Here is a 16159-nt window from a genome sequence, read left to right on the forward strand (position 1 = left end):
CAATTGCTTAGGAAATATCTCTGACTTGCTCTTCCTTATCTTTTACTTAACCTTCCTGGCTCTGAATTCCTGAACCCACGAAATCTTGCATATTGCAGCTCTACATTTTTTCTTAATCTAGGATGTGTTAGTTCAGAATCTGTAACCGTGCAACTTAGAGCTAGTAACATCTTTTGCCTAAATACTGCAATATCCTCCTTATAACTGACCTGTCCAGAAGCAGCATCTTGAGTCTTTCACAGTTCGATATAAAACAGCCAGGTTATTCTACCCACTTTACTTACTACGCCACTTGCTAAAATTTTTAATTGTCCCCAGCTGTCTACAGAATTACATAAAAATTACTCAGTTTGAAATTCAATGACCTTGAAAATCTGGTCCCAAGTGTCTTTTTCATCACCTTTCTCCATCATACAATTAAGAAACATAGATCATACTACAACTGGAAACCCATATGCCTTGATTAGAGGTGATATCACATAAACCAATAGCTGAATTTGGTTCTTGGCATAAAATGCAAAAGCTCTGCAATATAGCTGACATTTTAAAATAGGCATTCCTCTCCTGACAACATCATTTACATCCATTCTGAAATCCAAACAGGGGGTTAGCTATTAATCATTACTATGTAACTTATTATTCACACAAAAATATTATACTTACCGAAAACAAAGAAGCAATTGGTTTTGAAACTCAGTGTAAATAAAATGATAATTTATTAATTACCATTCTCTCTTTAGGAGAACAGCCATTAGGTCTTTAATACTGACACAGATAAATAACTTCCTTCTTGTATTATAAAAAACTTTCATTTCCTGACTAACATAAAAGAGGACAAATAAATTAAATATGTTAGAAATGGGAAACTGAATTCCAGTATTTTCTTTATTCTCACAAAAGAGGCATTTGAAAATATCACCACCTGATCTCTGATTTTTATGAAAATGCAGGGACTTTTTTATCCACCATGATAGAAAATACCAAAGTTATTTAGAAAAAGAGTATTAATATTTTTGCTTTTAACGAAAAAAACAAATTAAAAAATATTGATTTCCTACTAAATTTAATGTACTCATTGAAACCTTATTCTTATCAGTGAAATCAACTGCTTGCATATTTAGAAAAAAGGGCAGTATTTGATTTTTAAAGTCTGCCATTGACAAAATAATTGAAAAGGATAAATCTGAGACTTTTATGATGGGAGTAAAAGTTAACTAATGAAAAAAACTATTATTCTTTTAAGTATATGTGAACCATAAACATTTTATTAGGAATACAGTTATTTTACTTCTTGTATTATCATCAAATCTTACATCAAGTCTATTGATCTTCTTAATAAAAACAGTCTACAAAGAGAAACTTCAGTGCTCAAGGAAAAAGATTCTACTAAAACTTCTCTTCTTAAAGTTTAATACCAAAGCAAGCAATAATATGGTTGATTTCTGGGAAGTTCACAATATTTTAAATATCCTTTTCAAGTATGTTTAAATTCCTTCTTTCTTATATATTGAATTACCTTTGTCCAGTGGTCTATCAAATGATTCCTATTTTAATGTTATGAAATTATAACTTATGCCTACATTATGTTTTGTTGGCCATAAACACCATTTCTCATGTTAAAGAATGCTATTCCTTCTCTCTGCAAACTTCAAATATGATAAATATTTATCACAGACTTGAAACTGAATTTGTATTTTCCATACCAAAAGAAGATTGTACTTTACCTTTCGTGGCACTTCTCTTTTTCAATCACTTCTTTTTCAACCACTCTTCACTAACTCTTTGCAAAATGTAAATACTACTCTGAAAACAATATTCTTTTTACTGCAGAGAACCACAGAATACTCAGAATTAGAAAGGACCTTACAGACATACAGTAAATTCAGTTAGGTAAGTATCCACTAAAAAAACAGCATATTTTCTCTACTAAGGAAATCCCCAAACTGTCTAGAGAAGAAATGGTTTGAATTCCATATCTACTGCTTATAAGCTATGTGACTGCGGGCAAGTTGCTTAATCTTTCTGTTCTTCAGTTTCTAAACCTATAAAGTGAAGAGAGTATCTTCTATCTTCTAACTCTCTAGGTTTACTGGAAGTAGTTAGTGAGATGTTTCTTATAAGTGATGCCACTCTGCCAAAGAGATACAAACACAGAAAGTTTTAAAAACATTTTTCCCCTTAATTCCTTAAGGATATTTGCTAAATTATGGAATCTTTATATACAGTTTTGGAGAGAAAAAGGTTTTGGTCATTTAAAAGTCTTTGGTCATTACAGTTTTGGGGAGAAAAAATGTTTGGTCATTTTATATAAATAAAATATAAATTTTATATTTTATGTTTTATATGGCTACAGATATCAATAAGCGTACTGGGCTAAATAAACCAGAGTGATATTCTCGGCAGCCAAAAAGTTAGGAGGCTTTTGATATTTTAATATATATTTTCTGGAACATACTTTACATTATGTTTTACTTGTAAACCAACGAGATAAGCTATAATTGTGTGTATTTGTGTTTTTAGTAATTATTTTATCTCGGCTCTATACTGTCACAACTTCTTGCTGTTTCTTATCAGCATCTGCCTGATTAATTGCCTCGGCCTTTCCCATTCAATTTTCCTCCTATTCTACTGCAAAAAAACCCAAAAAACACATAAAGAAGCTCTTTAAAAAATTCGGGATACTGAACATGATTTTTACAGTATTTGTGCTGATATTTATTACTTAATGTCATATTCTTAGTTGAACTAGAAGTGCAAAGTCAGTAAAAATTTTACTGATAAACATCATTTTCAAAGTTAGTCTTAAAACATCCTGAAGATGTTTTCTTAAGCCTTTCTAATTGACACATTTATTTAATAGACTTTCTCTTTCCATTTGATTACAAAATTTGAAGTTGGCCAGGTGCGGTGGCTCACGCCTGTCATCCCAGCACTTTGGGAGGCCGAGGCGGGTGGATCACCTGAGGTCAGGAGCTCTAGACCAGCCTGGCCAACATGGTGAAACCCTGTCTCTACTAAAAATACAAAAACTAGCCGGGCGTGCTGGTAGGTACCTGTAATCCCAGCTACTCGGGGCGCCGAGGCAGGAGAATTACTTGAAACTGGGAGGTGGAGGTTGCATTGAGCTGAGATCGTGCCATCGCACAGCCTGGGGAACAAGAGTGAGACTTCATCTCAAAACAAAACAAAAAACAAAACAAAACAAAAAATTGAAGTCAATTTTATTCTAGTGCTTCAGATATAAATACCTTTTGAATATCAGATATAAATACCTTTTGAATATCAGATTTTATATATATACTTAGAGTTTCATAACAACTAGTAGAGAAGTCTCTGAGGACAGTTAATATATGCTTGGGAAACTAAGAATGTGATTTATAAATTCACTCAGAGATGTGAGAATGACTAGAATTGAAATTATCAGCATAAATAATTTGTTCCCTAACACAATGTAGTAAAATAACACCCCTAATAAAACATCACAATGGATGTGAAGAGTTCATATCAGAATAGGGATAAAAATACATATTTTACAAAATAATTATATGTTCTTCAAGTGTAGAAGAATATGTAATACTGAGATCTGAGAAATAAATAAAAGTGCTAATTATATTTTTATAAAAAATAGGATAAAGCCAAGCTAGGTTAAAATTTCGTAAGTTAAACAGCTATATAGAAATGTTTTTATTTAAAACCTGGAAAATGGCCTATATATACAATAAAATAATATAAGCAAGCTCTTTAGAAGACGGCCTCACACATAGTAGATATTTACTAACTGTTATTTTCTTCTTTTCGGCAGAAACTTAACACTAATCAAGACTAACGGCAGCAATGGGGAAAGAAGATGTGGAGTTATGGATAAAGAAAAGACATTCAAAGATCTTGGAAAAAGAACTGGAAAGTGGAAGTTTTAAACAATCTCTTAGTTCAGATACAGAGGAGAAAAGAAAAACTGATAAATGAGAATAGAATACTTGGAAAACATCTGCCAAACTGAAAAGCACAAAAAGTAAGAACAAAGAAAGAGAGAACTTGATGCATGCTAATCAAGATGGGAGACTGAACAGTTACTCTCCTCAGATATGTTTATTCTTCATTACTTTTTGTAATTCAAGATTATGAATAATTTCAAAAATAATCCAGAGAATAGATTCACATATGAAAGCATAGTTCAACAGACTGAATGGCTTACTAGTTGTTGGGTAGATTCACACAGAAAAAAATCTAATAGGATTTTCAAATGGAAGGTTAGATAATTATGTTCTATGCATAAAACAAATTATATTCTACACATATTTAATAGAGTAGTGAAAGCAGCCACACAGTCATCAGAAATCATGACAGTTTTTGAACTTCATTTAAAATTGGATATTATCAAAAGCATAATATAGACTCAGTCACACAATTTCAAGTTGGCACAAATCTCCGCCTATCACAATGAAGACATGCAATTCAATCTGGAGAGTGGGAGTTTTATAAAAAGTATGCATCTCTCTGGTAAATCTGAAATACTTGGAACCTAAGCATTTATGAGAAATTTTAGCCTGAACTGAAACATTCAGCACAGATTAAAAATCCAAGCACAGCACAGGATACAAGTGGCTAGAACTTAGCTTAAGTCAAGGGATAGGAGTCTAGCAGACCAGTGGGGAAAAAAAAGGAAGAACCTTTAGGGAGAAAAGCCTGATGCAAGAAAAGAAACACAAATGGAAAGGTGAGAAGATGCTATTTTATATCTATGCTAAGAAAACCAAGTAACATAAGACAATACTTGTAATTTACTGTAAGTGAAAACAATTTATGCTCCAAAATTCTGTGACACTGAAGTAAAGACTGCTTTTCAAAATGAATTGGTTAGTGGGATATACTACAGTGGGAAAAAAATATGTTAAGAGTGGGAGAAAAGACTGAGAATTCCTTCCCAGTTGGTCTTCTGTGTCGTGCCTTTAGCAAACTCTCCATGGCAACTGGTAGGGAAAATGTAGCATAAGAGGCATTCTACCTAGAATATGCCCATTTTAAAAACTAAGTATCAGTCAATTGTTACTTATTTTTTTTTAAAAAGACAAGTGTATTTATTGATGCATGAGGTAGTAACATATGAGAGAAAATAAGACTAATTTAAGTAGAAGATATTGGGAGCAATCAATTACAAACAAGTAGTGCTATACAGAAATAATCAGGAAATTTTCCATAATACTTATTCATAAGAAGTAAAAATGAAGAAAAGTAATCAGATTTTACCAACACAAAATGTTCTATTTTGAACCACTCTGTACGCGGATGTGACCATACATGTGTGTTTTCCCCAAAGCAGGTGTGTTTTTAGTCTGTTTATTCTAAACATATGCTTAATTTACTCCACAGTACCAGATAGAAAGGCCAAGAATTTTTTCCCAGATGGTATTTGTGGACTACTTCATATCCCATTCATGTAAACACAGAGTGTGTTCCGGTTTGCTGAACTACATATACATGCTCTGGCTTAGTACAAAGTATGAATGTTTAGTTAGCAAGAAACTGTTTCCATCCTATGATTCATTAGGTCCCCATGGTACCCCTGCTTCCTTTATTTTATGCAATCACAAATTATATTAGTTTGTCCTATTTTGATAACCCTCATAATTGAAGTTCTACATAGGAAACTTTATTACTATTTTAAAACACACCCATAAAACATTACTGAGGTGGCATAAGCAATAGCCTCACAGAACTGGTGATGAGGACAGAACAGAGCTTTGCATGAACTGCTTCTACCAGGGAAATTAAAAAGCATTACAGGAGGGAGGGGTGAATTCAGTGCATTTTAATGCACATGGGAGATTAAGCCATAACTCTTCACACATACAAATTTGTTCTTTATTACTTTTCATCATTAAGGAGAATTAGCTAAACATGAGAAATCAGTTCTGATGTGAAAACTAGTGTAATCAACTGAACAGCTTACTAGTGACTGGTAGATTCATATAGTGAAACTCTAATATGATTTTTAAGTGGAATGGTAGATAATTATATTCTATGCATAAAATATAGCGATTCTTTCGATATTTAACTTTGAATGAACAGAGAAATGAAAGCAGCCATACAGCCATCTGAAATCATTACTTTTTGAACTTGGAAAGAGATATTGACAGCATCATAATACCAATTCAAACATAATTTGCAGTTGGCACAAATCTCTATTTACTTCAAATGTGATTTAACTCAACCTGGAAAGTGAGGGATAAGGAAGCTTAGGATAAGAAAAAGTTTGCATCTCTCTGGTAAATGTGAAATTCTTGGAAATTTTCTAATCAATTTCTCATCTCAATCATGCCATGAAATAGCCCCATTATTAATAACAATAGCAACTATTACTACTGTTACTAGTAACCTAGAGAAGGGATGCTCTTGATGTTCCAGGAATCTCATTAAGTCCTTCATATATATACATATATATATAAAATCTTTCTGATGCTTTATAACTACAGTAAAAAGTAATTAGCATTGCAACATAACAAAATAAGAAAACTAAGAGTTTGAAACCTTTCTCTAGTGAAAATTTCTAATTTGTATTGCATTGAATCATATCAAATCACCAATATTCAATCATTTATAGCCTGTAAAAATGTCAATTTCATTTGGCTCAAACTTATACAAGGGTTGGTTTAAATAATTTCTCAAGTGTAATTCAACTTTAAAATTCTATGACTTTAATTGTTCTAATTTGTTCCTGAAGTAGTAAAATTGAAAGCATTATATAGATTTTAGATGACATATTTTCATTATTTAACATACTTTATAATCTATGTGCAAAACTTCAGGGAAGAACAGTCAATTCAGGCCTAAGCCATCCACAACTTAACAAGTGGAAAAGAGTGGAAGAAGGTGAAATTACTTAAAATGAAGCACAGGCCTAGGTGAAGTACTGGATGAGAATTACGGGTCAGATGAGAGTATATAGATTCCACATGGGAACAACAGGTCAAAGATAGAGGAGACAAAACAAATGATTTCAGTAAAAACTTCTAAATGTAGTTTATTGCCAGTCTTACTGTAGTATTCCCCAATGAAACAATATGTACCTACTGCCAAAATGATCTAAAACATGCCCATTATCATTGGCAGTTGATATTCAACAAAATATCAACAGTAGATATTCAATAAAAATCTGTATTGACTAAGGAGGTTTTTTTTTTTTTTTTTAAAGAAAGTGTATCATAATAAGCCTTGTCAAAAACACAGCTGCACCTACTTTGAGGTGTTATATTCTATTCTGATATATATCTATCAGGAGATAAGAGCTAGAAATATATTTGTCCACAGTCTCAAAACAAAATTTTGAGGAGCCAAAAGGACTGACATAACTGATCCTGAAAAAAAAATGCTGTAGGACAAAAAGAGTGTAGTATAATATGTATCAGGCATCAATCTTGTGGAACTTGTTATCCTATACATAGTGAAATGATGAAAAGATAATACTGATCAAAGATGGACTTCAAATATTTTTGACTGACAGAAATCTACAATACACAAATGATCAAAAAGGAACTGTTCAGGTTGAATTTGGAGCCGGGATCTCAGAGCCCCACTTTCTTCTCTTCCTCAAATAGGAGGTATCCCTGAACATTCTTTTGAATACTGGTGTTTCATGGACCATGCTAATTGAAAGCCACTGCTTTAGTCAGGAAGTTTGCTACAGGACACAAGTGTCAAGCCCAGCCATAAGTTTTCTGGCTTCCCAGAAACTCTGAGAGAGAGAAGTCCATGCCCTCCAGGAGAAGTGATGATGGCTCACAATTTCTTGAGCTGCCACAGAAGCAAAGGCAGAGGAAAGAGGTGTGATAAAGGGGGGCATCCCACCTAGCTTAAGAAGGGCAGCCACTTGCTGATTTGTGAGAAATTCAACTGTGGCCACACAAAGTCATGCCACTGACATCTCAAAGAGATCCACTGTCACAATTACAAGTGACTATAGCCACAATGGGTCCCCAAAGGTTCCTGCTATGCAAATGCAAATATTGATGAAGGTAATACTGCTGTTCTTCTACACAATAGTACCAACACTCATGTTTCTTCTATCTCTAATGATAAAAATATATATACTGTATAAAAAGAAAGACAGGTTTTTACAAACTGAAAGTCTCCCCTTGTATCTTCTTTTCTCCAAACTCATTCCCTTCTTGGAAAGACCTATCATTAACAGGGAAATTAATTTCATACTGGATAAAGACACTTATGAAAAAACTGGACTGCAAGGTTATCCATTTCATTATTCTTGCAGAAAAATCATAAAATTTGGGGCTGGGTCTGATAGGATTGTGGCAGTCCTCTCTTCCACCTCAATAGCTACCACTGCCTTCAGATGCTCTAAAGATGGTGATCTCTCTGGGTTCCCAAGCTTACAACAAGCAAAACTGGGAGAGGGCGGACTTTCTTGTTCTGTGCCAGGAATGTCTTGCAGAAATCTATACATATTAAATAGCCAAAGAAAAAAGCAGGAAGGAATGCAAAATTTGTGCCAGGTTATTCAGTGTTTTGCTTGTGCCCTGGGGTCCACATGCATTTCAAGAAGACAGAAGTGTGCCAAACCTGCAATAAATTGAAGCATGTCTGTTAGGCCTAAATCTTAAGACCTAAAGCACAGACTGCCCATCCAGGTTAATGATGCAGAATTGTCTTCTGAAGGTGACCTGCCAAAGTAAGATGCCAAAAAAAAAAAGAGTTCTACATGTAGAATATGAGAAACAGGGATTTCTAGCTCCGATGGAACATGGCCAGTTTGCCTGCTGGGGAAAAAGCCACACTGACCAGTGACATGCTACTCAATCCAGCTTGGACCACACCCTCCTACCAAAGGAGAAACCCCACCTTTGCTCCTTCTGGGTGAAAAAAGAGCGTAAGAGAGGAGAGGAATGTCCATGCAGACATAAGAAGCCTATAGATCTAGATGATCCCCTTGCCGATCAGAGTGTTACACACAAATATTATGGAATCAATGATCCAGAAACAGATAAGCATCTAAAGTAGGCTTCAATCATGCCCCATCTGGACCCATCAGAGGACAAGGTTATCCTCACTATATATTGGTAGTCTGGGTAATACCATTTCTGAGACAGATCTAAGACATCATCACTACCAGTTTGGAGAGATGCAGATGATTACTGTTGTTCAGAGAGAGCAGTGTGCTTTCATCCAGGTTTCCACAGGGCAGTCTGCAGAAGTGGCTGCTGAGAAGTCCTTTAATAAGTTGACTGTCAATGGCTGTAGACTCAACATAAAATGGAGAAGATCCCAAGCATCCAGAGGAGAAGAAAAACAGAACAGATGGCAGACTCTGGGATCCAGCTACAGCCTATTCCAGCACTGCCATGAGCTCTTCCTCTTCCTACACAACAGCAGAAGATGCTGCCAACTGCTTCAACCTGCCCCAACATGGTCCTCCAGCTGTGGTGAACATTGCCCAGCCACCAGCCCCTAGTTTTCTACACCCCCAACCCTAGGATTTAGGCTACATATATTCACCTCAATGGGACCATCCCTTCCTTTCATGAGGACTCCAGGATTAATCCACTATCCTTCTCATGACCCTGAGAGGATGGGAGCTCATGCCAGAAAACATAGGAACCCCTAGCACACTATCAACAATCTGGGGGTCTATGGAAGAAAGGACACTTAAAAATCCCAGTCAATGAATCTTGGAATAAATATGCTTTCCTTCCAAAAAAAACTCATACTGCAAATGGAATAAAACATGTTTTTTATGTCACATTTTGGGTCAACAGTTTATAACCTCTATTCCGATGCTTACTTCCCTCAATTCAACTCAATAAATACATGTTGAATCCTATGAAAGATTTATCATTTATTAGAGACATGAATATACAAATACATGAAGAATTCCAACCCAGGATAGGTAACTCTTCTGAAAACCCTCAACTCACTCTGGATATCAGCATTACCACTTACCATAATGTTTTAAAATGACCTTCTATGTGTTTATCTACCTGACAAAACTGTAAACTCTTATTCTTCTTTGTATCACTATAACCAGAGCTATAGTAGTGTCAATAAATAAGTGTACTAAATAAATGAATAAAACATGAAAAAGTAAAAAATACCTAATAATTTATTAAAGCAGAAAATCATTCAAAACAGTAAATGGCAATCTGAAAATGAAATGATGACCTCATTTACACTTTTGTTTTCAGGATAATTAAAAAAAATTAACTTTGATGTGCAAAGAACACCTCAGGGCCATTTACATACCATTTGAGATTGTGTGGCTAAAGGCTTAGCCAGATAGGGATTCCCACATATCAGAACAAATAAAGACAAGAATATTCCCGAGAATGGTGAGTCTTTTCAATAAACGGTGCTGGAAGAACTGGATGCTTATATGCAGAAAAATAAACTAGACCCCTATCTCTCACCATACTCAAAAAATCAACTCAAAATGGATTAAAGACTTAAAATCTAAAACCCAAAAATATTAAGTTACTAGAAGAAAGCATAGGGGAAAACGCTTCAGAGATTGTTATGGGAAAATATTTTATGAAATCGACCTCAAAAGTACAGGCAACAAAACAAAAAACAGACAAATGGGATTATATTAAACTAAAAATCTTCTACACAAAATCAAGAGTTAAGAAACAAACTGCAAGAAGAGAGAAAATGCTTGAATTTCTTCCAACAAGGGACTAATATCCAAGGAACTTAAAAGCAATAAAATGAAAAATCCAATTTAAAAAATAGGTAAAAGGTCTGAATCAACATCTTTCAAAAGACCAGTTGAGTGGAGTGACACACACCTGTAATACATGCTACTCATGAGGCTGAGGGGAGAAAATGGCTTGCACCCAGGAGTTTGAGACCAGTCTAGGCATCATAGCAAAATGCTATACTTAAAAAAAAAAAAAAAGAGAGAGAGAGACATAAATAGCCCACAGGTACATGAAAACACTCTAAATGTCACTAATCATCAGGGAAACGCAAATGAAAACAACAATGAAATAATCACCTTACCCTAATTATTAGAATGGTTATTATCAAAAACAATGTTATAATTAATAATACCAAATGCTAGCAATGAGGAGGAGAAAGGGAATGTCTTATACACTTTTGATTGAAATGTAAATTAGCATAACCATTATGGAAAACAATAAAAAACTAAAAATAGAATTATCATATGATCCAGCAATCCCACCACTGGGTCCATATATAAAGGAAAATAGTATGCCGAAGATATAGCTGCGATCACATGTTTATTGCAGCAATACTCACAATAGCCAAGACATGAAATAACTGAAGTGTCCATCAACAGATGAATAGATATCAAAATACTATTTCACCATAAAAAAGAAGGAAGTTCTGTCATTTGTGGCAACATAAATGAGCTTAAATGACATTATGTTAAGAGAAATAAGCCAGGCACAGAAAGGTAAATATCACATGTTCTCACTGATAAATGAAAGGTAAAAAAGTTGGCCAGGCACGGTGGGATCACCTGTAATCCCAGCACTTTGGGAGGCCGAGGTGGACAAATCACCTGAGGTCGGGAGTTTGAGACCCGCCTGACCAACATGGAGAAACCCCGTCTCTACTAAAAATACAAAATTAGCTGGTCGTGGTGGCGCATGCCTGTAATCCCAGCTACTTGGGAGGCTGAAGCAGCAGAATCACTTGAACCCGGGAGGCGGAGGTTGCAGTGAGCCGAGATCGTGCCATTGCACTTCAGCCTGGGCAACAAGAGCAAAATTCCATCTCCAAAACAACAACAACAAAGTTGATCTCATAATAGTAGAGAGTAGAATAGTAGTTTCTAGAGGTAAGGTAGAGAGCAACGTATAGCCAAAGAGTTGTTCACAGATAAACAGATAGGAGAAGTAAGTTCTAGTGTTCTATAGTATTATATAGTGACTATAATAGCAGCAATTTTTATGTATTTCCAAATAGCTAGGAGTGGATTTTGAATATTCCCAATACAAAGAAATCACAAATGTTTAAGGAAACGAATATGCTAAATACCCTGATATGATCATTACACATTGTATACATGTGTCAAAATAACACACTGTACCCCATAAATAGGTACAATTATTATGTGTCTATTAAAAATGATAATAAAAGCAAAAATAAACCTGGCAGTGAGTTTTTATTTTCTACTCATATCCCCTGTACTGAACTCAAAGGGAGTATAAATCTAGGAACTGCTTACCAAGCATAGACAAAAAGAATTAAAAGAGAAGTCTTCTTCCGTGACAAATAATGGGGACCTCATGGTGGCAGAGGGTTGGGGTAGAAAAGTTTGACAATGGGTAGAACGAGAGAATTTTTGGGGGAATGATGGAACTGTTGTGAATCAATTTTAGTTGTGGTTATAAGACTGCATATTTGACAAAACATAAAGAACTGAAAAAAGAAAACAAAACATAGATTTTGTTCTATGTAATTTCAACAAAAAATTTAATATTATAAAAAACTAACAAATATAATGTATACTGGTTACATAATATTCTACACTAAGGGAGTATCAACACTTAAAAAACAATTTGCCTATTATTTTTCCCTTTCTTCTCAAGAGTTCAAATGTACAAGTTTAAGAGAGAGACAAAAGAGGAAAGCGTACAAGTTCAAGGAGACACAAAAGAGGAAAAGCCAAAAACAGCAGCAGAAAGCAACAAGAATTAAGGAGACAGGTGAGTTGCTCTCTACAATATGGGAGAGAGAACATTTTATGTCCAGGCATGTTACCTGCTAGCTAAAACAAAACCAATAAAAAGTCTTCAGAAGAGTCACAGTAATATATTATATAAAATATCCACTTAAAAAAAAATTATTATACCTGCAAAAAAACCCCAAAAGAATGACACCTAGTAAGTAAAAAGCAGAGTCAAGATAAATGGCTTCCAATGTGGTACAGTTACTGAATTTAGACTATAAATACTTCAGCAAAGTTATTATAAAGATGTTGACCAGGCGTGGTGGCTTACGCCTGTAACAACAGCACTTTGGGAGGCTGAGGCGGACAGATCACCTGAGGTCAGGTGTTCGAGGCCAGCCTGGCCAACATGGTGAAACCTTATCTCTACTAAAAATACAAAAAATTAGCTGGGCATGATAGCATACCTGTAATCTCAGCTACTCAAGAGACTGAGGAAATTGCTTGAACCTGGGAGGTGGAGGTTGTAGTGAGCCGAGATCATGCCTCTGCACTCCAGCCTGGATGACAGAGTAAGATTCCGTCTCAAAAAAAAAAAAAATTTATATATATATATATATATATATATATGTTCAAAGAATTACAGGAAAAAACTGATCTTAATAGGCAAATGGATAAAGAACTACAAAGAGATTTAAATGAAGACTACAAAACACACACATATAATTTGTCATGACTACATGATATTCCATGGTAAAAAAAGGACTGACTTTTTGAAAATAACTGTTCTCTATAAATCTTCCTTTCCTCTAAAGAACTCACTCTGACACATGCCTGGATATTGTAGAGGTAACACAACAAAGTTTTCCTCTAGTTAGGTATATCATTCAATGTAATATTTAGTGGAATCTGGACAGGATGAATCTCACAAATAGGCATCAAAACTATCATTCAAATATTAAATGGGTAAGGAGAGGTAAGCATATATTGTAATAAGAGGATCTCTCATTATAAGTAAAGGCATACACTATTTCTTGTTTATACTAGCGTAGCAGTCATCAAATAATATTCCAACTTCAATATTTAAAATAGAATATAAAAGTATGTACCCATAATTCAAAAGGGGTTTATAACTCACTAAGATACATTTTCAAACAGATACTGCAATAGAAAATACTATGGGCTTCACTGAAAAAAACACTAGCACTGACTAAATAGCATATTAGAGATGGCAGAAAAAGTAGTAAACTTAACGGTAAAGCAATAGGAATTACAAAAGTCAAATAAAACAAAACAACAGAATAAAAAGGGGCAGAAAAAGTTTGAAGAAACACTAAAGGCCCTGAGAGTCTTATGAAATAATGTCAAATGGTAAAACTTATGGCTGAAAACTTCCACAAATTGATACCTAGTGTTCAACAAGAAAAATAATGATTTAAAAAATCAGTCCTAGAGATAAAACTACCCAAAGCCAAAGATAAGGAAAAAACCTTGAGAGCGGCCAGAAAAAACTACATGTTACATACAGGGGAACAAATGAATAACAGTTAACTTGTCAGAAACTAATGTAGGTCAGAAAACATTAGAATGAAGTATTCAAAGAGCTAAAAGGAAAAGATTATCAACATAGAATTCCATGCAGGGAAGAACATACTTAAAGAATAAAGATAAAGATATGTTCGGATGAAAGAAATGTTAGTGACTTCATCATCAGCACAGCTGTACCAAAAAAAAGTTACAAGGCTTCTTCAAGATGAAGGAAAAGACTGAAATGGCAACTACAATCTGTGAGAAGGAATAATGAGCACGGGAAATGGTAGATATGTGGGTAAACACAAAATAGCCCATATGCTGCTTCCTTTTTTGTCTACATTCCTTAAAAGCATTTGACTTTAAAAGTTATAACATTGTAAGATAAAAATAGCAACATACATAGATTTAATATGAATAACAATAACACTAAAGAATAAATATTTGGTGTCCTTGTAAGACAGGAGGACATGTATAGAAGGGGAGAAGGCTATAGAAAGATAGAGAAAAAGAACAGTCAACCTAATATTCTACATTCAGTACTTTAAAACTGTTGTGCCATTTCATTCTAGCCTGCCTGTTTTCTGATAAGAATTCCACTGTCTTTCAAATCATCCTTCCCCTATGATAATAAGCCTGTCAGGCTTTAAGATTCGTATTATGTTATTATTGTCCAGCAGTTTGAACATGGATTTCTTTTAATTTGTTCTAAACGGAGTTGGCTCATCTTGAATCTGTAGATGAATGCATTTCATTAAACTTTTGAATGTTTTATATAATTATAAAATTATATAATTATAGAAAATATCCATTAACAATAGCAACGAAGATGAAATAGTTAAAAAACAAACAACAATAAATGTGTGAAGCTAAGAGAATAAAAACGTTAAAACACAACTGAAAGACACAAAAGTAGTCTCAAACAAATGTAGATATCCCCTATTCATAGAATGATTCAAGATTTTAAAGATGCAGTTCTCCTTAACTTATAAAATAATGTAATCTCAATAAACATACCAATGAAAATTTTTATTAGCTAGACAAGCTGCTACTAATATTCATGACGTGCAATAAATATACATGAATAGCTGGGAACATACTGAAAAAAAAAAAAGAAAATCTACCAGGAAGTTTAGCCCTAATAATCATTAAAATATACTATAAAACCTGTAATAAACAATGCCATACCAGGATATACGTATACTAAACCATTAGTATAGCATATACAATGAGAAACAGATACCTATATATATATATAAATTTAGTATATTATAAAGAAGGCATTTCAAATCACTAAGGAAAAGATAAATTTTAAAATACACAGTGATAGTAAAACTGAGTTCCCATTTGAAAAAGGATAAAATTAGATCCACATCTCACAAAATAACAGGAATAAACAACAACTACATGAATGAGCTAAATGTAAAAATAAAATCATACAAGGATTAGGAGGCAACATGGGTGAATTCCTCTTTAAACATGGTACAGGCATACCTCAGAGACACCGTAAGTTCAGTTACAGACCACTGTAATAAAGTGAGTCAGACAAATTTTTTTTTAATTTTTTAACTTTTAATTTTTGTGGGTACAGAGTAGGCATACAGTCAAATTATGAGATTACTCAGTGCATATAAAAACTATGTTTACACTATACTATAGTCTATGAATTGTCAAATGGCATTGTCTAAAAAATAATGTACATACCTTAATTTAAAAATAATTTATTGTTACAAAATGCTAACAACCATCTGAGCCTTCAGTGAGTCAAAACTTTTTGCTGTGATGATGATGGCTGCTGACTGCCCAGGGGAACAAGGGTTTGTTTTAGATGATGGAAATTTTTGATATCATGATTGTGTTATAAGTTTATATTATAATATTCCATTGTTGAGGCTAAGCAAATTATTCATTAAACCAGTAAATTTTGTTATACATAAATTATACTTCAATAATGCTAACAAAAAATAATTTCAGCTGTAAATAAAA

At 34.0% G+C, this 16159-nt stretch overlaps 1 protein-coding gene across 2 annotated transcripts in view; it reads right to left on the minus strand.

The window, feature by feature from the left end:
- The window catches only part of SUPT3H (SPT3 homolog, SAGA and STAGA complex component), a 516212-nt gene that overhangs the window by 239073 nt on the left and 260980 nt on the right, over nt 1–16159 (minus strand). The gene's annotated exons all lie outside the window — the stretch shown is intronic.

This window comes from Trachypithecus francoisi, unplaced genomic scaffold, assembly GCF_009764315.1.
Source record: "Trachypithecus francoisi isolate TF-2019V2 unplaced genomic scaffold, Tfra_2.0 Lachesis_group10, whole genome shotgun sequence".
NCBI classification, from domain to species: Eukaryota; Metazoa; Chordata; class Mammalia; order Primates; family Cercopithecidae; genus Trachypithecus; species Trachypithecus francoisi.